Raw genomic sequence first — 25,637 nt, 5'->3', positions numbered from 1 at the left:
CCACGCCTCAATGAGAGACTGTAACCTGAACGCAGCACCTTAGACCGCATCCTGACTAGCTTGGGTACCGTTGACACCACATCATGTATCAATAGAAAGAGAGCCCCATATGAGCACTCCAACTGACCAAATAATGTTTTTGGGTGGACCATTGTTAGCACTGTAACGGCACTAGCATGTTAGGGTGTGTTTTCTCTGGTATGAATGTATTAGGTACAGCCTTCTTGTTGGGTTTTTAACTGACTGGATTATTTGTTAATAACTCAAACCCTGTTTGTGCTGGTTGTAGGCTATTCAATCGACCACTAGATGTAGTGTAGTGTGTATTCGTGTTTCCTTAATTTCGTTGTGTTCTCCCTTAATGTAATTGCGTTCCACCTTAAAGAATTTGTGTTGTCTCTTAATATATTCGCGTTTTTCCTTATTGTTGTTGTGTTGTCAGCTTTTGTTTGTTTTGTAAATGTTATTGTGTTTTAACTCAGCGGGCCACCGTAATATAGATGGCATAATATGAATACAGTTACAAAGTAAAACGATGTCGCATGCTGACCTGTGTGGAATACAACTAATGTATGTAATACTAAGAAGTGTTTCTTAAGGGTTTTTTGGTGTTCTTGCTGGAACTGTTCTACAGGACGACGTATGTTAAAATTTGTAATTCAAGTCACGTCCTTGTGAAAGTTAAAGCTATTTGCAGAGCCTGGGTAGCTCAGTCGGTAGAGCATCAGACTTTTAATCTGAGGGTCCAGGGTTCAAGTCACTTTTTGGGCGAGTTGTTTATTACTGCATTGGGAAAGCGGTAACGTCCGTTACTACATGGTTTAATTAGAAAGTTGAAGAATTTGTACTTTGTGAGATATTATTAAGTGAAATAGCATGTACTTGATAAGCTTGAAATAATAGCGCTCTGTGTGTGTAACATGTTCTCCACACCAACTAGTTGTTTCAAACAGACTGTAGTAAATAGAGGATCGTTTAAATCTATATTTATGTGCAGCCTAATAATGCACTGAGTTTTAGATATTAATACCCACATATTTTTTGTTGCCTTAAAGACTCACTTAAATCCTGATCATAATTTTTGATGCTGCGTTTCATTAAGCGATGCCGCAACGAGTTTCATATTACATGATACCCTTAAACAATCATAATGTATTTGCACTGGAGAATGCGGGCATTGATCCCGCTACCTCTCACATGCTAAGCTACCATTTGAGCTAATTCCCCTTACGATGCTCCTTTGTTCCCATTTTGAAGGTTGTGATATTACTTTAAGCTTACCTTTTCTTTTTCATGTAATTACTGATATTTTACTGGATCTCTGCTGATATCTTGTGGGCCATATTGACTAATCAGTGAAAATAATGCGCTGCCTTGTATAATAAAACCATTATGCTTATTTAGCTTTAATTAGCTTTAATTATTAAACAGTTAATAAGATAGTGATGGTGAAACTAAAAACCTGTTAATACCATCACTAAGTGTCTTTACCATCACAACAAGTTATGTGTTGGTAATGGCATGTTGAGGTAATGACAGTTTTTACTTAGGGAAAAAAGTAAACAGCTAGTATATAATGTACTTTACATACATTTAAATAATGTGAACATTTCAATAGTACAATACTGCTGTAACAATGTAAATAGAAGCTGAATAAACATACTTTATGATCAGAATGAATACACGTTTAAATTTCTCACATTTTCAGATATCAAAGGCTGGGTCCTGGCATCCATATGGATGTTACTTTGACGCGTACCACCTACCTCAGCATGGTTGCAGACCATGTTCACCCTTTCATGAAAACTGTATTTGCTGATGGCTGTGTCCTTTAATGAAGTAAATCTGTATAAAGTATGAGCTGTCAGAAGTGGGATACAAACCCACACATCCAGGGGAGACCGCGATCTGAACGCAGTGCCTTAGACCACTCGGCTATCCTAACCCGCTCACAAAGGGCTAATGCCAGTTTCCCACAACACCCCACGTGAATCAGGGTTCAAGTCCCTGTTCGGGCGAGTTGTTTCTTACTGCATTAGGTAAGCGGTAATGTCCCGTACTACATGGTTTATTTAGAATGATGAAGAATTTGTACTTTGTGAGATATTTCTAAGTGAAATAGCATGTACTTGATCAGCTTGAAATAATAGCACACTGTATGTGTAACATGTTCTCCACACCAACTAGTTGTACGCCCAGCTGTTTCAAACAGCACTACATTAAACAGTTGGTATATCCTGCACTATTTTGGCCCTGACATAATGCAGCATCAACGCTCTGTTAGTACATTACAATTTATTGTTTAATTTTTGTACAATTTAATGTATGGTAGAGGGTTAAAGATGTAAATTTGTATAAAGCATGTGCTGTCAGAAGTGGGATTCAAATCCACACCTCCAGGGGAGACTGCAAACTGAACACAGTGCCGTAGACCGGTCGGCCATCCCGACTAGTGAGCTATTTTGGCAATATAGTGTATAATCGACTTCAAGTCAAGTCAAGTCAACTTTATTTATTTAGCGCTTTTTACAATAGACATTGTCTCAAAGCAACTTTACAAAAAACCCCTGTTGAGCAAGCCGAGGGCGACTGTGGCAAGGAAAAACTCCCTGAAAATTACAGCAAGAAACCTTGAGAGGAACCAGACTCAGCAGGGCCCATCCTTCTTGGGTGGTCTGGAGGATACTTTAAATAAATAGGATTTACACAAATCATACAAACACAGAATTAAATGAACTAAAAGTTATAACTGGCAATAAATAAAGAAATAAATAATAATAGAGTTATTATTCGGTCTAGTCTTCAATAAAGTCTGTAGTGAGTTCTTGTCATTCTTGGTGCAGTTACTCCCGACCCGTCACATCTGGCAGGAGCAGCATCGTTGGCACTGCAGTCTCGACTTTAATCCTTAACCTCGGCGGGTAAACAGGTTTCCATCAGAATGCCCTTGGGGTAAAACAATAGAGAATGTAGTTAATAATGTACAATGCTAGTTATATAAAACAGTTTTACAGAGAGTTTTAGACTCCGGCAGCCCTAATTATTACAGCATAACTAAAAGGGAGAGCGAGCAGGTAACAAGGTCATGAAAGCTTTCACAGGACATCAGCGCCCACCTCTCCTACCCAAACCAGAGTGATCGGACAGGAGAGGCAGAACGACAGCAACCCAACATCCCTGATCACCACAAGTTTCTATGACCAAGGACCTCCAAGCTCTGCGCCTTTGTCTATACTAATCAAAAGCCTGAGAAAATAAATATGTTTTCAGTCTAGACTTAAACATTGAGACTGTGTCCGAATCCCGAACAGAGGCAGGAAGATTATTCCAGAGTTGTGGAGCTTTGTAAGAAAATGCTCTTCCACCAGCCGTGATCTTTTTAATTCTAGGAACTATAAGTAACCCTGCGCTGGGTTGTAGTGATTAATAAGCTCACTCAGATACTGTGGAGCCAGACCATGTAGCGCTTTATAGGTTAGTAAAAGTATTTTGTAATCAATGCGGAATTTAACTGGCAGCCAGTGAAGAGATGATAGAACAGGACTAATAAGATCAAATTTTTTCGTTCTAGTTAGCACTCGAGCTGCTGCATTTTGAACTAACTGGAGTTTGTTTATGGATCTACCAGAGCATCCAGTTAGAAGAGCATTACAATAATCTAAACGAGAAGTTATAAATGCATGGATCAGTTTTTCTGCGTCATTAACAGATAGTATATTTCTTATTTTAGAGATATTACGCAAATGATAGAAAGCAACTCTAGTAATATTATTAATGTGAGTATCAAAGGAAAGATCTGAATCTATTGTGACACCCAAGTTTTTTACATCTGGGCTGGGAGTAACAGAGAAAGTGTTTAGGTTTAGCACCAGGTTAGACAACTTGTCTCTTGCAGCTTTAGAGCCAACAAGTAAAACCTCAGTTTTATCTGAATTAAGTAAAAGAAAATTACACGACATCCAGTTTTTTATGTCGTTTATACAATCTTCTATCTTACTGATTGTGTCAGTATCATTTGGTTTGGCTGATATATACAGTTGTGTGTCATCTGCATAGCAGTGAAATTTTATGCCATGTTTATGAATAATTTCACCTAGTGGAAGCATATAGAGTGTAAATAATAGTGGTCCCAGTACCGACCCCTGTGGAACACCACACTTTACTTTTGTAGTTTCCGAGCATTTATTATTTACATAAACAAATTGCGAGCGGTCAGTCAGATATGATTGAAACCAAGAGAGTGCGAGTCCTTTAACACCTACTGTATTTTCTAGCCTCTCCAGTAAAATGTTATGATCGACCGTATCAAACACTGCACTAAGATCTAATAGAACAAGAAAAGAGACACATCTATTATCAGAAGACATTAACAACTCGTTAACTACTCTAATTAATGCGGTTTCGGTACTATGATTGTGTCTAAATCCTGATTGAAATTTTTCATGAATACAATTTTCATTCAAATAAGAACACAATTGTTTGGAAACGTCTTTTTCTAATATTTTAAAGACAAAAGGAAGGTTTGAAATTGGCCTATAATTAGATCAAACATGTGGATCAAGATTAGGTTTTTTAATCAGGGGTTTAATAACGGCACTTTTAAACAATTTAGGTACATACCCAAGGCTAAGGGATGCATTGATTAATGTAAGCAGGGGCTCTACAATAGCTGGGAGTAAATCTTTAAGTAAATGAGTTGGAACAGGATCGAGTATACACGATGATGACTTTGATGATTTAATCAACATAGTTAGTTCATTTTGGGAGATTGGATTAAAGGAATTTAGTTGGATTAACTCGTTACTATTATCACCAATGCTGCTCGGAGTGAGTCCATACTTAACATTGGCAGGTAACTCACTCTGACTGTGAAGTCGTATTTTTTCCATCTTGTCATTAAAGAATTTTAAAAAATCATCGCTGGTACAGTCAGGTGGTATATGAGATTCAGTTTCATTGACGTTTTTAGTTAATTTGGACACTGTCTCGAAAAGGAATCTAGGATTATTTTTATTTTTCTCTATTGGGACGAATAATATAAAGATTTAGCTTTTATAAGTGCATGTTTATACTCAGTTAGAGCATCTTTTCAAGCAATCTTATACACCTCCAGTGTAGTGTGACACCACTTGCGTTCTAATTTCCGTGCTGCTTGTTTAAGTGCGCATGTGTGGTCATTGTACCAAGGAGCAAGTTTTTTCTCCCTAATCAGTTTAGTTTTGAGTGGGGCTACGTTATCTAAGGTTGTACGCAGTACGGTCTCTAGGTTTTGAGTTGCCTGATCTAGTTCCTTAGGTTCTGATGCTGATATATTTGGTAATTCTGGTAGGCAGTTTATGAACGTTGCTGCAGTTGCAGATGTAATAGTGCGCTTACATTTAAAACGATGTGGTTGCTGTATATTATTGGACAGGGACACTTCATAAATTAGAAGGGAGTGATCAGAAATTAAGTCATTCTGTGGTACAATTTCCAGGTTGTCTATGTTTATACCATAAGTAAGTATTAAATCTAAGGTATGTTTACAGCGGTGAGTGGGTCCTGTTACATTTTGGGTAAAGCCTACAGATTCTAAAATAGAATTAAACGCAATTTTGAGTGGATTACACTTATCCTCATAATGAATATTAAAGTCACCAACAATTAAAGCTTTTTTAGTTGATAAGACTAATTTAGAAAGAAAATCGGCAAATTCGTTAAGAAATTCTGAGTAAGGACCAGGGGGTCGTTAAACAGTAACCAGCTTAAACATACTAGTTTTATCAGATGAACATTTATTGGTTATGTCAGAGATAAGAACCTCAAACGAGTTTGTTATGGGAGATGATTTTACAGTAAGACCTATGTCTTTATCATAAATTGTGGCTATTCCTCCACCACGACCGCTAAGACGTGGCTTATGTTCATAACTGTAACCCGGAGGAGATGCTTCATTTAAACCTAGATACTCATCAGGTCTAGCCCAGGTCTCGGTTAAACAAAGTGCACTAAGACAATTATCTGTAATTATTTCATTTACAATTACTGTTTTACATGCAAGTGACCTGATGTTTAGAAGTCCTAACTTTAGTTTAGCCCTACTATGGTTTTCATGATGCTCATTTAGATTAATTTTAATGAAGTTATTATGACATACTTTTTGATTTAGTGTGGGCTTACACCTGCCACGGTAAACAGACATAGTCTCAATGGTTTGTGACCTAAGGATTCCAGGTGACGTCCGATTGCGACTCGCAGACAGTTGGTTAGGCCTGTTTGTCTGCTGCCTGGTCTTGGCTCTGGATAGTCATTTACCACTATCTGCCGCTACACTAACGCGGTGGTAAAGCCTGTCACCTATGCTGCAAGAAATGCGAGCAGCACCCTCCCACGTGGGGTGGACACCATCTTGCTTCAAAAGACCAGGCCTTCCCTCAAAGGTGGACCAATTATCTACAAAATCAATGCAGTTTTCTGAGCACCATTTAGACATCCAGCGGTTCAGCAACAACAACCTGCTGTAGGTTTCGCCACTGGGTCGAATCGGTAAGGGGCCAGAGCACACTACTGCCTCAGACATCGACCTAGCTAACTCACACACCTCTTTAACATTACTCTTAGTAACCTCAGACTGCCGTAAACGAACATCATTAGTGCCGACGTGGATAACAATCTTCGAAAATCTACGATTAGCATTAGCCAGCACTTTCAGATTTGCTCTGATGTCAGGCGCCCTGGCCCCCGGAATACAAGTGACTATGGTTGCTGGTGTCTCTATGGGGGTTGCAATACGCACGACTATGTCGCCGAGACGTCACCCAGTCGCCCCGCTGTGAGGACTCTAATGCCGGAGTCTGGGGTTCTACACCTGAACTGCTGGCATTCGGGACTGCTACAGCTGTATCTAAACACTCACTAGTAGTAGTCTGTTCTAACGCCCGAATGCGCCCTTCTAACACTGAGATCTTCTCCGTCAGACTAACAACTAATCTGCACTTATCACATATAAAGTTATCACTAAACACGGAGAAGGAATAACTGAACATGTTGCATTCGGAACAGGGATATAAAGCTCCTGCAGGGGCCATTATAACAAAGAAATGTACTTAGCTTTAGAGGGTGAGTTGAAGTTGATGTTTATGTTGGTTTCACCGGCGCTTCTGCTGGTAGTCACAGAAAAACGGCTTTAATTCCGGACGAAACAGGCGATGATGAGCTGGAATATAAAAACCAACAACCAAACAACACAAATGCGCTTCGTTCGGATAAAATGGCTGTAATTCTAAAGGAAAACGGTGTTTATGCGCTGGTGTACAAAATAAATAAACAGAACGCGGTTCCTACAGACAGAAAACGGTTTTAACTCCCCACAAAAACAAAGGTGTTTAAGCGCTGAACTACAAAAACAAACAAACACAAACGCGTTTTGTTTCCGACAAAACCGGCTGTAATTCTAAAGGAAAACGGTGTTTATGTGCTGGTGTACAAAACAAATAAACAGAACGCGCTTCCTACGAACAGAAAATGGTTTTACCTCCCCACAAAACAAAGGTGTTTAAGCGCTGAACTACAAAAACAAACAAACACCCCCTGCCTTGCATAGTCCCGTGGGCTGCGCCACTTAAATAACCAGGCAATTCTCATGATTGGACATGGGACACAAGCTCAGGTTTGATCACCCTGTAGCTGGCCACCTTTGATGAGGGTGTTTAGTGTTGAAAGGCTGAAACACCCCTTGATTCAAAGGTACACTACTGATGATGTGTCTTGAAATTTACATCTTTCCACATCTGAGATACAGCACTCACGCCACTCTCAACACCAAGGCAAACCTCATGTGCATACCATTTACTGGCACAATGGACAAGTTTACCATCACGTCCGGTGTTTCATGATTCAATGCAGCATCAGCGCTCTGTTAATACATAAAAATTTACAAATGGTAAAGGATGTTTTTTGTAATTAAAAACTAAGACTAACTAGGACTAAGATTTGTACAAACTGTTGTATCATTCTTTTCACATTATTATGTATGGTAGAGGGTTAAAGATGTAAATTTGTATAAAGCATGAGCTGTCAGAAGTGGGATTCGAACCAACGCCTTCAGGGGAGATTGTGAGCTGAATGCAACGCCTTAGACCACTCAGCAATCCTGACTAGGTAAGTCACACTTAACACCACCCCCACCCCACACGGACTAATATTTGTACAAAATCCAGAATCTTTTCACATTATTATGTATGGTAAATTTACTGATTGTAACCCATTTGCTGCACTGTACACTTTGTCACTAGGCTGTAAATCATATATCAATCGAAAGGGAGCCCCATATGAGCACTCCAACTGACCAAATAATGTTTTTGGGTGGACCATTCTTAGCACTGTAACGGCACTAGCATGTTAGGGTGTGTTTTCTCTGGTATGAGTGTATTAGGTACAGCCTTCTTGTTGGGTTTTTAACTGACTGGATTATTTCTTAAGAACTTAAACCCTGTTTGTGCTCGTTGTAGGCTATTCAATCATCCACTAAATGGCAAAATGTGAATACAGTTATTGTGCTGGAAAGTCTCATCGCATGCTGACCTGTGTGGAATACAACTGATGTATGTAGCACTAAGAAGTGTTTCTTAAGGGTTCTTTTAGGTGTTATTGGTAGAACTGTTTCTACTTGAAGAACTCTTTAGTATAATTTAAGGTTCTTTGCTAACTCAATTTAATTTTTATGGATTATTTTATTTTGCCACATATAAATGCACATAACATTTTGATGACTGAAAAACAATCATGCAATTGATACAGGAAAAAAGATAAAAAGTGAAAAAATGCACTGGGTTTTAGATATTAATACACACATATTATATGTTGAATTACATGCATCATAATTTTAGTTCTTGCTTCACAGAGCCGCTTTGTTATTGCACTGCACTAAACAGTTGGTATATCCTGCACTATTTTGGCCCTTTCATAATGCAGCATCAATGCTCTGTTAGTACATTACAATTTACAAAGGGTAAAGGAGGGTCCTTCATAAGGGGAATTAGCTCAAATGGTAGAGCGCTCGCTTAGCATGCGAGAGGTAGTGGGATCGATGCCTGCATTCTCCAGGTTTTAAATGTATGCAGAGAAACAGATAGACTACATTCAGTAATTTTGGAACTACAAAGTGCTTCTATATTGTAAGTTGAGCTGATAAAATGGACAGTGAGTCTAGAAACAAAGAGGTTTTTTTAATGTTATGTTCTAACCTGTAATAAATTGCATTTCTCAAGATGTGCACTAGGTGGAGGCAAACCGCAAATTACAAAAACAGTGACCACATTTCATGTCAATCACGTTGACCTGTTAAAATGAGGGGCGATCGACCAGCATGCACTGTGAGATCGACTGGTAGATCGTGATCGACGTATTGGGCACCCCTGATGTAAAACAACTGTACTTTTGGTAACCCCTTTTGGAGTCTTTCCAAGGATTTGCTCCTGATAACTTTTATTGTTTATTGAAACACAACATTTCCATCACAGATCTGCTTCAAACTTAGGGAGATCCGCTGTCAGAACTCGGACACAGTCTCTATGTTCAAGTCTAGATTGAAAACATGTTTATTTACTCAGGCTTTTGATTGGTCTTTTCAAACTAAACAAGCAAACCTAGTTATGCTGTAATAGTTAGGGGTGCTGGAGTCTAAACCTGTAAAACTCTCTGATATTTTACTCTTAACGATTTCACATTGTAACAACATCTTCTGTTGTTTTAACCCGAGGTGGTTCTGACGGAAACCTGTTCACCCTCTCGAGGTTAAAGACTGCAAGTCGAGACTGCAGTGCCAACAATGCTGCTCCTACTAGATGTGACGGACACCTGGCGTGTTTGCACCAAAAATGTCCAGAACGTACAACAGACTTTATCACAGACTGGACTGAACAATGAAGAACTCACATTATTTTTTTGCTAGTTACAACTTTCAGTTCAATTTAATTTTGTGTTTGTATGATTTGTGTAAATCCTTTTTATTTAAAGTATCCTCCAGGCCACCCAAGAAGGATGGGTCCCTGCTGAGTCTGGTTCCTCTCAAGGTTTCTTCCCGAGTTTTTCCTTGCCACTCTCGCCCTTCGGCCTGGATTCTGTAAAGTTGCTTTGAGACAATGTTCATTGGAAAAAGCGCCATATAAATAAATCTGACTTGACATGTGTCTGAGATCTCTAACTCAAGCACCGTTTATGCAATCCATTTGAGTACTACTGTATTTTATAGAGTACATCCTGAGCTTTTTATTAATGTCACATTTGTGGGTGTGTGGCAAGCAGCTCATGAACTTTCTTTTAAAAATGGCTGCCATGTCATATTTCAAATTTCATGGAAATAAGCAAAGTAAGAGATCAGTTTCGTTCAATATGAGTCGTAACTTCAGTTTATAAAGATTACAGAAATGTACAGCAATTTTAACCCTTTCTAAACAAAACATTTATCCAATGTCCTTTGTTATGGACGGCAGGACTTACTACACCCGGTTTTTAGCCTATTTCTATACAAGGAAGCAGAGGGCTGAGTAAGGCAGAAAATATTTTATGGAACAGATTTATGCAGGAAATTCAGGTGGTGGTGTGTTAGTGTGTGTTGTGCTGGTATGACTGGATAAGACACAGCAGCGCTGCTAGACTGAAAATAGTCCACCAACCAAAAACATCCAGCCATCAGCACCCTGTGGGAAGCGTCCTATGACCACTGATGAAGGTCTAGAAGATGACCAACTCAAACAGCAGCAATAGATGAGCGATCGTTTCTGACTTTACATCTACAAGGTGGACCAACTAGGTAGGAGTGTCTAATGGAGTGGACAGTGAGTGGACACGGTATTTAAAAACTCCAGCAGCGCTGCTGTGTCTGATCCACTCATACCAGCACAACACACACTAACACACCACCACCATGTCAGTGTCAATGCAGTACTGAGAATGATCCACCATCCAAATAATACCTGCTCTGTAGTGGTCATGTCAATAATTGTAGAACTACAAAGTGCTCCTATATGGTGAGTGGAGCTGATAAAATAGACAGTGAGTGTAGAAACAAGGAGGTGGTTTTAATGTTATGGTTGATTAGTGTAAACTCACACACTGCTGTATGTGCTTGCATGACTGTAGGACGAGTTCTCAGTGCATTACCGTAATATCCATAAAATGTGTCCTTGCTATTTCAGTGCAGCAAAGTTTGTGTAGAGACTGCAGCAGCGGATACTGTGTTTGTTTTGATTTTGAGGTCATACTTTATTAACAAGGTAAGTTTATTTTTTAAAGAAAGGTTTGTGTATATTAGCTTCTGGATATTTTCGGATGCTACGGACAAAACTGTGTTGTACTGCTATGATGATACGACTATGTTCCAAACCCTTTTAGACTCTTCCACCACCGTTAGCGCTTCTCTCAGTTAGTTCAGCTCATTAAATATATTATCTACTGTTTCCCTTATCTTTACAAACCCAATTCCAAAAATGTTTAGACGGAAGAGAAAATGTCAATGTAAATAGACAGCAGTTTGTAAAATATGTTATTTATATTCTAGCATACAAACATACATCGCTCCAAAATATGAATGAACGCTTCAGCCAGGGTTGCCAGATTGCGCATTTAAAAGCCCGCCAAAATGCATGGAAAACCGCCCGACATACGAAAAACAGCCGATAATCAGCGCTTAAACAATATTAAACCAGTTAAACATGATCTACTACTGCTGATATCTCACAAATCAGTGATTATAAATTATTAATGGCATTTGAAATAATAAAAAACTAAGACTAAAAAGTCTTAAGGGTTTTTTGTGTTTTTGCTAGAACTGTTCCCAGCTAACAATTTTTGGTTCCCAGAACGTTCCGGGAACGTTAGTTTTTGGTTCCCAGAACGTTCTGGGAACGGATCATTTTGGTTGCCCTTTGGTTCCCCAGGAAAGTTTTCTTTACGGAAATAGAACGTTCCCGTTTGGTTGTGCATTATAGTTGTGGGAACGTTCCCCTAACGTTCCCGTAACCTTAAAATTATTGAAACCTTAAGGGAACCTTGTACTAACCTTTAAATTATTGAAACCTTAAGGGAGCCTTGTACTAACCTTTAAATTATTGAAACCTTAAGGGAACCTTGTACTAACCTTTAAATTATTGAAACCTTAAGGGAGCCTTGTACTAACCTTTAAATTATTGAAACCTTAAGGGAGCCTTGTACTAACCTTTAAATTATTGAAACCTTAAGGGAACCTTGTACTAACCTTTAAATTATTGAAAACTTTAGACAACCTTGCAATAACACTCCGGTAACACCGGCAGACCGTGTCAGCTCTGACTCTTTTTGAATGACTGCCCAGAATCGGGCCAAATACACTAGCCCAAATCCGGATGCCAGATCTCTGCCGACTCTCCCATAACTGGGCTGGAATAGCCCCCAAAACACTGCGATACTATTTATTTACCGTTTTCTTCTCCTTTCACATCCTCATAGATAAAATAGTAGATTTATACTACAGATTAACTACTGATTGTGCAGCAGAAAGTATTTTATTAAGATAATTGCAGCAAGTAGTATAATAATAATCATCAGAATATTATAAATAAGACCAATTACAAAAGCAAACCAAAATGACAGCTATATAAATACTATATGTAGAAAATAACATATTGCACACACACACACACACACACACACATACAGTATATATATATATATATATATATATATAAACAATATAAAGAAGTACTGTTTGTTTGTTCGTTTATCAGGATTTTAACCTCATAACACAAGATTCATCAGTTCACAAGGTTAAATCGAACACAGTCATGAACAAGTTAGTGTCTCCAATTCACCTCACTTGCATATCTTTGGACTGTGGGAGGAAACCGGAGCACCCAGATGAAACCTACGCGGACATGGGGAGAACATGCAAACAACACAGAAAGGACCCAGACCGCCCCACCTGGGGATCGAATCCAGAACCTTCTTGCTGGATCTTGTGACCTTGGCTGATGATCTACACCGGCTGTTTGATGCTGCAGAGTAGTGTTCATAGTTTTTACTCATGTATGAGAGGTGAATAAGCAAATGTGGCTCAGTGATGGTAGTGGACACTTGAATATCTACAAAAAATACAAGGGACAACCTTTGGGTTATAAAATTATATTCGATCAGCCATAACATTAAAACCACCTCCTTGTATGTATACTCTTTTTCTATCAGCTCCACTAACCATATAGTTTACTAACCATTTACTGACTTTCCCTATGGGATTAATAAAGTTATCTATCTATAGGTGCACTTTGTAGCTCTACAGTTCCACTGTCGCTTTTTATGCTTATCTATGCTGAAAACACATTGAGCCGTGTCAATTCGAAATGTAAAAATTCAATTAATCACCACATAGATACGTTAAAAGCGCTTCATTAAACTTCCCTGACGCATTGTGCAATGTCAGTTTTAACAAAGTATTATGAATGTAGAAAATCAATTAAACACCACATACATGAGTTTAAAGCGTTTCTTTAAACTTTTCTGTAAATCTTTTCTGTTAATGTTATCCACAGTATTCAATGAACTTTATTATATTCGATGATTTAGCAGCTGTTGTCTAATGCTAGAAACTGTTAGCCTTTTAGCTAACGTTACCTGAAGTGTTTCAGTTCAGACCACCAGTTAACCTAAAACTCACTAGATAACATTACCTAACAGTTTCCATTTCCAAATTACTCTCTATCTTAATCCAGAACTCATTAATAGACTTTCTGCTTACATTTTACTAAGTAAAAAGTTGTTAAGATTAAACGTTTATTTACCTCATACAAACGAACGATTCCTCATTTTCAACGGCTCGCGTCGCACTGTTGCCATGGTGACGCTGTTCAACATGGGCCAGATGATTGTGCTAGCTGGGTTAACTTAGAAACCTTCCGGGAACGTTACTGGAACAATACTTTATACACATAAGAAATAAAACCTTATACAAGCTTTAACTAATGTTCTCTGTTAGTTCTCATAAAACCATGAGAGAACGTTAGGTTTCATAGTTTTATAGTTGGTACTTGTAAGTAAAGGTTGATCTACATGGACCGTCTCAAGCAAAAGGCTGCTTTTTTTTTGTTCCTACTAAAAAACTTTAATGATCGTAAGAAAACCTTCCGGGAACGTTACTGGAACGTTACTTTAAACACATGAGAAAGAAAACCTTAAGGCAACTTTTAGATAACGTTCTCTGTTAGTTTTCATAAAACCATGAGAGAACGTTAGGTTTCATAGTTCCCGGAACGTTCCGGGAACAGCGCTGATTTTTTAACGAGAATAGAACGTTACCATAACGTTATGGGATGGTTCCCTAAAAATAACCATAGGGGAACCTACGTTACGTTACGGGAACGTTCTGTGTTAGCTGGGTTTCTACTTGAAGAACTCTGTAGTATAATTCAAGGTTCTTTGCTAACTCAATTAGATTTTTATGGATTTTTTTCTCTTGCCACATATAAATGCACATAACATTTAAGGACTGGAAAACAATCATGCAATTGATACAGGAAAAAAGGAAAAAGGTGAAAGAAAGGAATCTGTTTGTAATCTACCTGCTAAATTCTCCTCCTGAGATGTTTTTTTTTGTGTGTGTAAGAGGGGGTGGCCAGTGGTGGCCATGGCCACCATAAATGAATCTTCGGCCACCCCTCCGGCCCCCCCATCACCGCTTTGCCGGCAACTTTTTTTGCGGAAGCATTTCTGCACGCAGGTGTTCTCACAGGGACGCAATTCAACAGCGCACCTCAAAGAAGTAGTTCTCCACCAAAACAGTGCAGTCATACACTCGACATAAATGTCAACCACCAACACAATTACAGATGTAGTACTACTTAGTACTACTAGTACTACTATTACTATTTAGTAGTATTTGTGGCGAGCTACGAGTAAAGGCGCCAGCTGGCTCTGCGCGTTCCAGTGTTGACAGATTGGGCCGTTATCCGCCTAATTGGGAAGATTTTGTTGGAAAACAATTTAATCGCAGTTAAATAACACTTCTATTTAAAAGAATATATTCCGTTTTAAGAAGCTCCAGCATTGTAGAAGGCTATTAAAAGTAAAGTCTATTTTCAATGCTGATTTGGCTTAATAGTGTTGGTCAGTCTGTATCATATTGTTAAAAGAAAATTAAAATTAGTTTTCCATGCATTCACACTAGCATGTTCTGGGGTTCAAATGAGTCTCATTACACACAAGTTGGCAGCCAAATGATAAAGTATTGCAAGGGAATATCTAGTGCTGGACAATAGTTCGATATCGATATATATAGCGATAGAAAATGTTTCAATAACGGTGATATGATTTTTAAACAAATTCGATCGATATGCATACGTAAGTGCATGATGACGTGCGCCACAGTTACCGCTCTGATTACACTATAATACCTACAACACGGTGGATATTAGCGGCTAAATGAGTTCAACAGCTGTGAGTGAACGAGCATCCACAGTCAATCTGCGACCAGCCGTTCGAGGGGAAAAAAAAAAGTCTCTGTGACTCTGAAAGTCTCCGGTGCACCAACAGACACACATTAGGCCCATATCTAATCATATCTATAAATCTAAACCAATCAGAGATAGTGAAGGGCGGGACCAGCGTCATCACCGGCGGGCGTTACACAGCGAAATATCATGACGGAGTGTGTAGAATATGTGTGAGCATCTGTGCTGCTGTTACAGATGTTTGTTTTAATGTAAAAACATCAATCAAATATCGGTGATAAGAAGACGTGACGTGTTTGTCTCAGTTGTTGTTTTCTTTAGTTCACTGACGTGAGAAGAGTTTTGCGCTTCGCTTTCACCGCGACTCTCGACCTAAATAACCGATTTGCTCAACGCTCGACTCGAGAGATAAAACATCATTAAAGTTCCATGATACAAACAAACATCTGTGTGAAATAACCATCAAACCCAGTCTAACAGCTCCACATGTATCTGTGTTTAACTGGATTTACTTCACGTGTGGTGTTTATATTTCACGTTAAACGTTGTTCGTTCTGTCCGGGTTACTTTTACCGCGTCACATCACACAGTTCATCTTTTCTTTAAGGCACTTTAAAAATATCAGCGACAAACTGACTCAAAATGTAATAATGTCATGTCATGTAGCCTATGTCAATAATATGCGTCTCGTTACTGCATTAATTATATGTAATATTCTTATCATTAAATGAGATGTTCAGTTTGAAGCCCTTAAAACACTTGCACTTTTAATTGAGATTTTCTTTTAATTTAATTTATCTTGAGTTTAAATTTCAGCTTAGTGAAGCACTTTAATTACCAACACTTTTTCAGTAAGTTACCTTTCGTGTAGAATTGTGCTTCAAATAAAGAACTTTATGTTGACCAGATTGTTAGTTAATCAATATCAATCAAAGTCAGTATTAAAAAAAGTGAACCTGTGAAACAGGTGTTAAATGCGATGCGGTTGAAAATTTGGGTGCACCTAACTTTTGTGCTGGTGCACCTAAGAAAAAAAGTTAGGCACACCAGTGCAGCCAGTGCAAAAGGTTAGTCTAGAGCCCTGAGTGTTGCCAGATTGGGCGGTTTTCCTCTAAATTGGGCTTTTTTTTATATGCTAGGCTTGATGTAATTCTACATGACACTCACTGCCTGTATAGGTAAATGAGTGAGTGACCAAAACACTACTAGATCCACAGCAACTTGCTACATAAAAAAAAGGTTTCAGACAGTTTCTGTGCCACCCCTGTGTGAGCAATGGTCTCAGTCTGGCCACCTCTATGAAAATTGTCTGGCTCCGCCACTGGTGTAAGCAGCAACATACTTCACCTAAAACTTTATATAATCACCTTCAAGAGAGCCGAAACAGAAATAAAAACATTTTATATTAATTGAAGTTCTACAGGACAACATATGTTAAAGTTTGTAATTTAAGTCACATGCTTGTGGGGATAAAAGCAGGTTGCAGAGCCCGGATAGCTCAGTCGGTAGAGCATCAGTCTTTTAATCTGAGGGTCCAGGGTTCAAGTCCCTGTTCGAGTGAGTTGCTTCCTATTGCATTAGGTAAGCGGTAATTTCCAGCATTTAACCAGCCACAGCGAAGAACTGTTGGAGTAGCGACTAATCTTAACCCATCAGATACACGACCATTCTTTTGTTACAGTAAGCTTGCAAGCAGAGCAACAAGACGGTCAGTATTTAAGGGCTTCCTTTCTTACAACATTTCTTCTGCTAAACCATCGTGCTGTATGCTTAATTTAAGACTCCGTGGTGCATCGGTGTGTTTGAGCTTGTTTAAAAGCTCATTGGCTTTAGAACGTATGCTGTTTTCACAGTGTCTGCTTTCCATTTTAGGTATAAACACAGTTATTGCGTGAGTACAAGTTTTTTTTTTTATTATGTTTCCTATTATATCATAGTTGCATGTAGTCGGAGCGATGCTAGAGATAACAGCAACGATACAAAGGTACACTAAGTTAAGGTTTGTGTGCACAGTGCGGTCGAACTGTTTCATGTTACATAAAAAAAAAAAGTTAAGAAAGGTTGTGGGTCGAAAAGGGCCAATCGCGTGTGCCACACTTAGGACTGTGATTGAGTATACGTTGCATTGGGTGGGTAAACATGGAGCCGGCGTTGAAAAGCCTGAGTTGGCAGCGGTGGGATTTGAACCCACGCCTCTGAAGAGACTGGAGCCTTAATCCAGCGCCTTAGACCGCTCGGCCACGCTACCACTGGGTAAAGTACTGATTGAAACGAGCAACTACGTATGCAATGTCTACATGCATTTTCCAATTGAAGTCAAAGAGGTTGCAAGTGCAGTCACCACACTTGTAATAGCTCAGTCGGTAGAGCATCAGACTTTTAATCTGAGGGTCCAGGGTTCAAGTCTCTGTTCGGGCAAGTTGTTTCTTACTGCATTAGGTGAGCGGTAATGTCCCGTACTACATGGTTTATTTAGAATGATGAAGAATTTGTACTTTGTGAGATATTTCTAAGTAAAATAGCATGTACTTGATAAGCTTGAAATAATTGCACACTGCATGTGTAACATGTTCTCCATACCAACTAGTTGTTTTAAACAGACTGTGGTAAATAGAGGACCGTTTAAATCTATATTTATGTGCAGCCTAATAATGCACTGAGTTTTAGATATTAATACCTACATATTTTATGTTGAATGTTAATTTTAGTTCTTGCTTCACAGAGCTGCTTTGTTATTGCACTGCACTAAACAGTTGGTATATCCTGCACTATTCCCTACATAATGCAGCATCAACCCTTAAGTCAGTCTGTCAGTGGTACAAAGTTACGATTTGGTTCAGTTCGTCCTAAAGGCTGCGATAAACGTGAGTACGTGAGCTTAAACACGTTGAACCCCCACTTTATAATGCAGCATCAATGATCTGTCAGTACATTACAATTTACAAAGGGTAAAGGCAAGTTCTTTATATGGGGAATTAGCTCAATTGGTAGAGTGCTTGCTTCGCGTGCGGGAGGTAGTGGGATTGATGCCTGCATTCTCCAATGCAGAAACATTATGATCGTTTAAAGGCAACACGTAATGTAAGACTCCTTTCGTCATTGCTCACTGAAACGCTGCGTCAAAAATGAGGTCAGTTTTCGCTCTATTTTCATTCATCGTTTAGTTTAAAGACCTTTATTAATTTTTTTAATTGACAAACATGCAATAACTTTGAAACAATCTTGAAACAAATCTTTTCACATTATTATGTATGGTAGAGGGTTAAAGATGTAAATTTGTATAAAGCATGAGCTGTAGCTGCACGCATTCAGTTTAAAACACTGATGCTCGCCTACAAAGCCAAAAATGGACCAGCCCCAAGCTACCATCGTGGTCTAATCAAACCCCGCTCTGTACCACGCAACCTCCGAGCCACTAGTCTCGCTCGACTTGAGCCCCCACCCAGGACTAAAGGAAGACAAGCATCAAGGCTCTTCTCTGTTCTAGCACCCAAGTGGTGGAATGAACTTCCTCTGTCTGTCCGAACATCTGAGTCTCTTGCTGTCTTTAAAAAACTATTAAAAACCCACCTTTTTACTAAGCACTTAAGCTGACTTGTACTTATTTACTAACATTTTTTTTCCATTTCCAAAAAAACTAACAAAAAAAAAAACACTTTGGTTCTAACAGGTTTCAGCAGATTTGTGTTCTTTGACTGTTGTTTACTAAAACTTGAGAAATGAAATGTTTACTATGGAAGCACTTCTGTAAGTCGCTCTGGATGAGAGCGTCTGCTAAATGCAGAAAATGTAAATGTAAAACATTAGAAGTGGAAATCGAACCCACACCTCCAGGGGAAACTGCAAACTAAACACAGCACCTTAGACCACTCAACCATCCTGACCTGCTTGCAAAGGTCTAATACCAATCCCACAACACCCCCATGTGGACTAAGCTTTGGCTGAACTGTTGTATCTTTTCATATTATTATGTATGGTAGAGGGTTAAAGATGTAAATTTGTATAAAGCATGAGCTGTCAGAAGTGAGATTCAAACCCACGCCTCAATGAGAGACTGTGACCTGAACGCAGCACCTTAGACCGCATCCTGACTAGCTTGGGTACCGTTGACACCACATCATATATCAATAGAAAGGGAGCCCCATATGAGCACTCCAACTGACCAAATAATGTTTTTGGGTGGACCATTGTTAGCACTGTACGGCACTAGCATGTTAGGGTGTGTTTTATCTGGTATGAATGTATTAGGTACAGCCTTCTTGTTGGGTTTTTAACTGACTGGATTATGTGTTAATAACTCAAACCCTGTTTGTGCTGGTTGTAGGCTATTCAATCGACCACTAGATGTAGTGTAGTGTGTATTCGTGTTTCCTTAATTTCGTTGTGTTCTCCCTTAATGTAATTGCGTTCCACCTTAAATAATTTGTGTTGTCTCTTAATATATTCGCGTTTTTCCTTATTGTTGTTGTGTTGTCAGCTTTTGTTTGTTTTGTAAATGTTATTGTGTTTTAACTCAGCGGGCCACCGTAATATAGATGGCATAATATGAATACAGTTATAAAGTAAAACGATGTCGCATGCTGACCTGTGTGGAATACAACTAATGTATGTAGTACTAAGAAGTGTTTCTTAAGGGTTTTTTTGTGTGTTCTTGCTGGAACTGTTCTACAGGACAACATATGTTAAAGTTTGTAATTCAAGTCACATCCTTGTGAGGGTTAAAGCAAGCCTGGATAGCTCAGTCGGTAGAGCATCAGACATTTAATCTGAGGGTTCAGGGTTCAAGTCCCTCTTTGGGCGAGTTGTTTATTACTGCATTAGGTGAGCGGTAATGTCCCGTACAACATGGTTTAATTAGAAAGTTCAAGAACTTGTACTTTGTGAGATGTTATTAAGTGAAATATCATGTACTTGATAAGCTTGAAATAATAGCACTCTGTGTGTGTAACATGTTCTCCACACCAACTAGTTGTTTCAAACAGACTGTAGTAAATAGAGGACAGTTTAAATCTATATTCATATTTATATATTTATCTATATTTATATTTATCACTGGGCCAGTGATAGCTCAGTGGTTAAGGTACTGGACTAGTAAATAGAAAGTTGCCGGTTCAAGCCCCACCACCACCAAGTTGCTACTGTTGGGTCCTTGAGCAAGGCCCTTAACCCTCAATTGCTCATTGTGTAAGTTGCTTTGGATAAAAGCGTCTGCTGACAATGTAAATTTATGTGTAGCCTAATAATGCGCTGAGTTTTAGATATTAATACCCACATATTTTTTGTTGCCTTAAAGACTCACTTAAATCCTGATCTAATTTTTGAAGCTGCGATTAAGCGATGCCGCAACGAGTTTCATATTACATGATACCCTTAAATAATCATAATGTATCTGCACTGGAGAATGCGGGCATCGATCCCGCTACCTCTCACATGCTAAGCGAGCGCTCTACCGTTTGAGCTAATTCCCCTTACGATGCTCCCTTGTTCCCATTTTGAAGGTTGTGATATTACTTTAAACTTACCTTTTCTTTTTCATGTAATTACTGATATTTTACTGGATCTCTGCTGATATCTTGTGGGCCATATTGACTAATCAGTGAAAATTAATGTTTCCTTGTATAATAAAACCATTATGCTTATTTAGCTTTAATTAGCTTTAATTATTAAAGAGTTAATAAGATAGTGATGGTGAAACTAAAAACCTCAAGTGTTCTATTGCTTTTATACAACAGTTTTTACAAAATAAAGAAAGAAAATAAATCAAAGAAGCCCTGAATTTCATAATAAATATGCTTTAATATTGACAATACCTTCCGCCAAAAAGTAGTTCCACAACGAACTATTCATCCTGATCTTGCTCTGTTTATTATTGCAGCTCTGCTGGAGGGTAATTTTTTTTGGTGTTTGTGGTGGTGGTGGTGGTGGGGTCTTTGTTCCCATTTTGGTTTATTTAGTATATGATGTACTTTACATCCATTTAAATAATGTGAACATTTCCATTTTTGTCGTAAAATACTGCTGTAACAATGTAAATGGACGCTGAATAAACATACTTAAATGGATATTTAAGTATTTAAGTACATATTTAAATGGATGTAAAGTACATCATATACTAAATAAACCAAAATGGGAACAAAGACCGCACCACCACCACCACCACAAACACCAAAAAAATAACCCTCCAGCAGAGCTGCAATAATAAACAGAGCAAGATCAGGATGAATACATGATTCAGTTTCTCAGAGATCAAAAGCCTGGGTCCTGGCATCCATGTGGATGTTACTTTGGCACGTACCACCTACCTCAGCATTGTTGCAGACCATGTTCACCCTTTGATGAAAACTGTATTCCCTGATGGCTGTGTCCTCTAAAGAAGTAGATTTGTTTAAATCATGAGCTGTCAGAAGTGGGATTCGAACCCGTAAACTGCTTAATCTTTTCACATTATCATGTATTGTAAATGTACTGAATGTAACCCATCTGCTGCACTGTACACTTTGTCACTAGGCTGTAAACCAAAAATCAATAGAAAGGGAGCCCCATATGAGATCTCCAACTGACCAAATAATGTTTTTGGGTGGACCATTCTTAGCACTGTAACGGCACTAGCATGTTAGGGTGTGTTTTCTCTAGTCTGAGTGTATTAGGTACAGCCTTCTTGTTGGGTTTTTAACTGACTGGATTATTTATTAAGATTAATTATTATTCATTAAGAACTCAAACCCTGTTTGTGCTCGTTGTAGGCTATTCAATTGTCCACTAGATGACATAATATGAATACAGTTACAAAGTAAAACGATGTCTGTTTCGAGCAGTTTCATCGCATGCTGACCTGTGTGGAATACAACTGATGTATGTAGCACTAAGAAGTGTTTCTTAAGGGTTCTTTTAGGTGTTCTTGGTAGAACTGTTTCTACTTGAAGAACCATTTAGTATAATTTAAGGTTCTCTGCTAACTCAATTTGATTTTTATGGATTTTTTTATTTTGCCACATATAAATGCACATAACATTTTAATGAAAAGCAACGCATAATATAGAAAAGAGTACGTGAGCTTAAACATGTTGCACTCTCACTTTATAATGCAGCATTAACACTCTGTTAGTACATTACAATTTACAAAGGGTAAAGGAAAGTTTTGTGTAAGGGGAATTAGCTCAAATGGTAGAGCGCTCGCTTAGCATGCGAGAGGTAGTGGGATCGATGCCCACATTCTCCAGTGCACAAACATTATGATCATTTTGCAATCTGAAAAGATGAAATTACGGTAAAATTCGTTGCAGCATTAACCATAAGGCTAGTCTGTCCGTGTTACAATGTCAGTAACGCCCTATTTACGCTCAAACAGTTTTGTTTACATACCTTTTTTGTTTTGTTTTGACAGAAACGCATAAAGTTATAATTTTTTATAATGTTTTATTATTTGATACTGTTACAATTGATACATTATAAAGTATTGTACATATTTAAGTTCGGTGGCATAATTGGCTTGCTTTTAAAAACGACTACAGTGCGCCATCTACAGGCCATTCTTGGTACGTCTTGTTAAACCGTAGCCAATGTAAAACTGGTGCCCACACTTCTGTGGCTTGGGATCTACTATTTCAGTCAACAGGTCATCTGGATCTACTTTTTAAAAAGGTTGGCCTGATCATTTTTCAAGAATGCTTTAAAGCTTTTTTAAATGCGCTTCATTTGCCTGTATTGATATTCAGCATTACAGGGCAAGCGTGGGTCCAGTGTCACGAACACTGGGCTCAAGACAAAAATACACCCTGGACAGGGCGCGTCAAACCATCGCAAAGCATCACACACTAATTTATCCACTCACTCACACATACAGGTGCAATTTAGAGCAGCAATTACACCTACTGGCACGTTTTCATACCCGGAGGAAAGCCACGCATACATGGTGAGTATACACCGATCAGCCATAACATTAAAACCACCTCCTTGTTTCTACACTCACTGTCCATTTTATCAGCTCCACCATATAGAAGCACTTTGTAGTTCTACAATTACTGACTGTAATCCATCTGTTTCTCAACATGCTTTTTTATCCCCCTTTTCTTCAATGGTCAGGACTCTCCTGTGTTGTGCTGGTATGAGTGGATAAGACATAGCAGCGCTGCAGGTTTTTAAACACCTCACTGTCACTGCTGGACTGAGAATAGTCCACCAACCAAAAACATCCAGCCAACAGCGCCCTGTGGGAAGTGTCCTATGACCACTGATGAAGGTCTAAAAGATGACCAACTCAAACTCAAAGCAATAGATGAGCGATCGTTTCTGACTGTCTCTACAAGGTGGACCAACTAGGTAAGAGTGTCTAATAGAGTGGACAGTGAGTGGACACGGTATTTAAAAACTCCAGCAGCGCTGCTGTGTCTGATCCACTCATACCAGCACAACACACACTAACACACCAACACCATGTCAGTGTCACTGCAGTGCTGAGAATAATCCACCACCTAGATAATACCTGCTCTGTGGTGGTCATGTCAATAATTGTAGAACTACAAAGTGCTTCTATATGGTGAGTGGAGCTGATAAAATGGACAGTGAGTGTAGAAACAAGGAGGTGGTTTTAATGTTATGGTTGATTAGTGTAAACTTACACACTGCTGTATGTGCTTGCATGACTGTAGGACGCGTTTTCAGTGCATTACCGTAATATCCATAAAATGTGTCCTTGAGATTTCAGTGCAGCAAAGTTTGTGTAGAGACTGCAGCAGCGGATACTGTGTTTGTTTTGATTTTGAGGTCATACTTTATTAACAAGGTAAGTTTATTTTTTAAAGAAAAGTTTGTGTATATTAGCTTCTGGATATTTTCGGATGCTACGGACAAAACTGTGTTGTACTGCTATGATGATACGACTATGTTCCAAACCCTTTTAGACTCTTCCACCACCGTTAGCGCTTCTCTCAGTTAGTTCAGCTCATTACATATATTATCCACAGTATCGCTTACTTTTACAAACCCAATTTCAAGGTTTAGACAGAAGAGAAAATGTCAATGTAAATAGACAGCAGTTTGTAAAAGATGTTATTTATATTCTAGCATACAAACATACATCGCTCCAAAATATGAATGAACGCTTCAGCCAGGGTTGCCAGATTGCGCATTTAAAAGCCCGCCAAAATGCATGGAAAACTGCCCAACATACTCACGAAAAACAGCCGATAATCAGCGCTTAAACAATATTAAACCAGTTAAACATGACCTACTACTGCTGATATCTCACAAATCAGTGATTATAAATTATTAATGGCATATCTTTTCACATTATTATGTATGGTAGAGGGTTAAATATGTAAATTTGTTTAAAGCATGAGCTGTCAGAAGTGGGATTCGAACCCACGCCTTCAGGGAAGACTGCGACCTGAACGCAGCGCCTTAGACCGCTCGGCCATCCTGACTAGCTGGGGTACCATTGGTACCACCCTTGCCCCACATGGTCTAAGATTTGCACAAACTGCTTAATCTTTTCACATTATTATGTATGGTAGAGGGTTAAAGACGTACATTTGTGTAAAGCATGAGCTGTCACAGTGCCTTAGACTGCTAAAACCATTCTGTCTAGCTTGGACACTGTTGACGCCACTCCCACCCCACACAGACTAATATTTGTACAAACTGCTTAATCTTTTCACAAATTATTATGTTTGGTAAATTTACTGACTGTAACCCATTTGCTGCACTGTACACTTTGTCACTAGGCTGTAAACCATGTATCAATAGAAAGGGAGCCCCATATGAGCACTCCAACTGACCAAATAATGTTTTTGACACTGTAACGGCACTAGCATGTTAGGGTGTGTTTTCTCTGGTATGAGTGTATTAGGTACAGCCTTCTTGTTGGGTTTTTAACTGACTCGATTATTTATTAAGATTATTTATTAAGAACTCAAACCCTGTTTGTGCTCATTGTAGGCTATTAAATCGTCCACTAGATAGCATAATATGAACACAGTTAGGAAGTAAAACGATGTCCGTTACTAATAAATAAATAAATGTCTGTTATTAATAAAGCTACTTTGAATCTTGAATCTACTATCAAAGTTTCATGGCATGCTGACCTCTGTGGTATACAACTGATGTATGTAGTACTAAGAAGTGTTTCTTAAGGGTTTTTTGGTGACTTTTATTTTTGGCCAGGCAGTGTATGTTAAAGTTTGT

At 38.7% G+C, this 25,637-nt stretch overlaps 3 non-coding genes across 3 annotated transcripts; 1 reads left to right on the top strand and 2 right to left on the bottom strand.

The window, feature by feature from the left end:
• Window positions 1-17,621: 17,621 nt before the first annotated feature.
• Window positions 17,622-17,703, bottom strand: trnal-aag (transfer RNA leucine (anticodon AAG)). Its single transcript has one exon. It is a non-coding gene; the product is annotated as a tRNA-Leu (tRNA).
• A 4,898-nt stretch (window positions 17,704-22,601) lies between these two features.
• trnaa-agc (transfer RNA alanine (anticodon AGC)) lies at window positions 22,602-22,674 on the top strand. Its single transcript has one exon. It is a non-coding gene; the product is annotated as a tRNA-Ala (tRNA).
• A 2,120-nt stretch (window positions 22,675-24,794) lies between these two features.
• On the bottom strand, window positions 24,795-24,877 carry trnal-cag (transfer RNA leucine (anticodon CAG)). Its single transcript has one exon. It is a non-coding gene; the product is annotated as a tRNA-Leu (tRNA).
• Window positions 24,878-25,637: the final 760 nt, after the last annotated feature.

Source organism: Trichomycterus rosablanca, chromosome 10 (genome assembly GCF_030014385.1).
Source record: "Trichomycterus rosablanca isolate fTriRos1 chromosome 10, fTriRos1.hap1, whole genome shotgun sequence".
In the NCBI taxonomy this organism is placed as follows: domain Eukaryota; kingdom Metazoa; phylum Chordata; class Actinopteri; order Siluriformes; family Trichomycteridae; genus Trichomycterus; species Trichomycterus rosablanca.
This window is presented reverse-complemented; position numbering and strand designations above follow the sequence as displayed.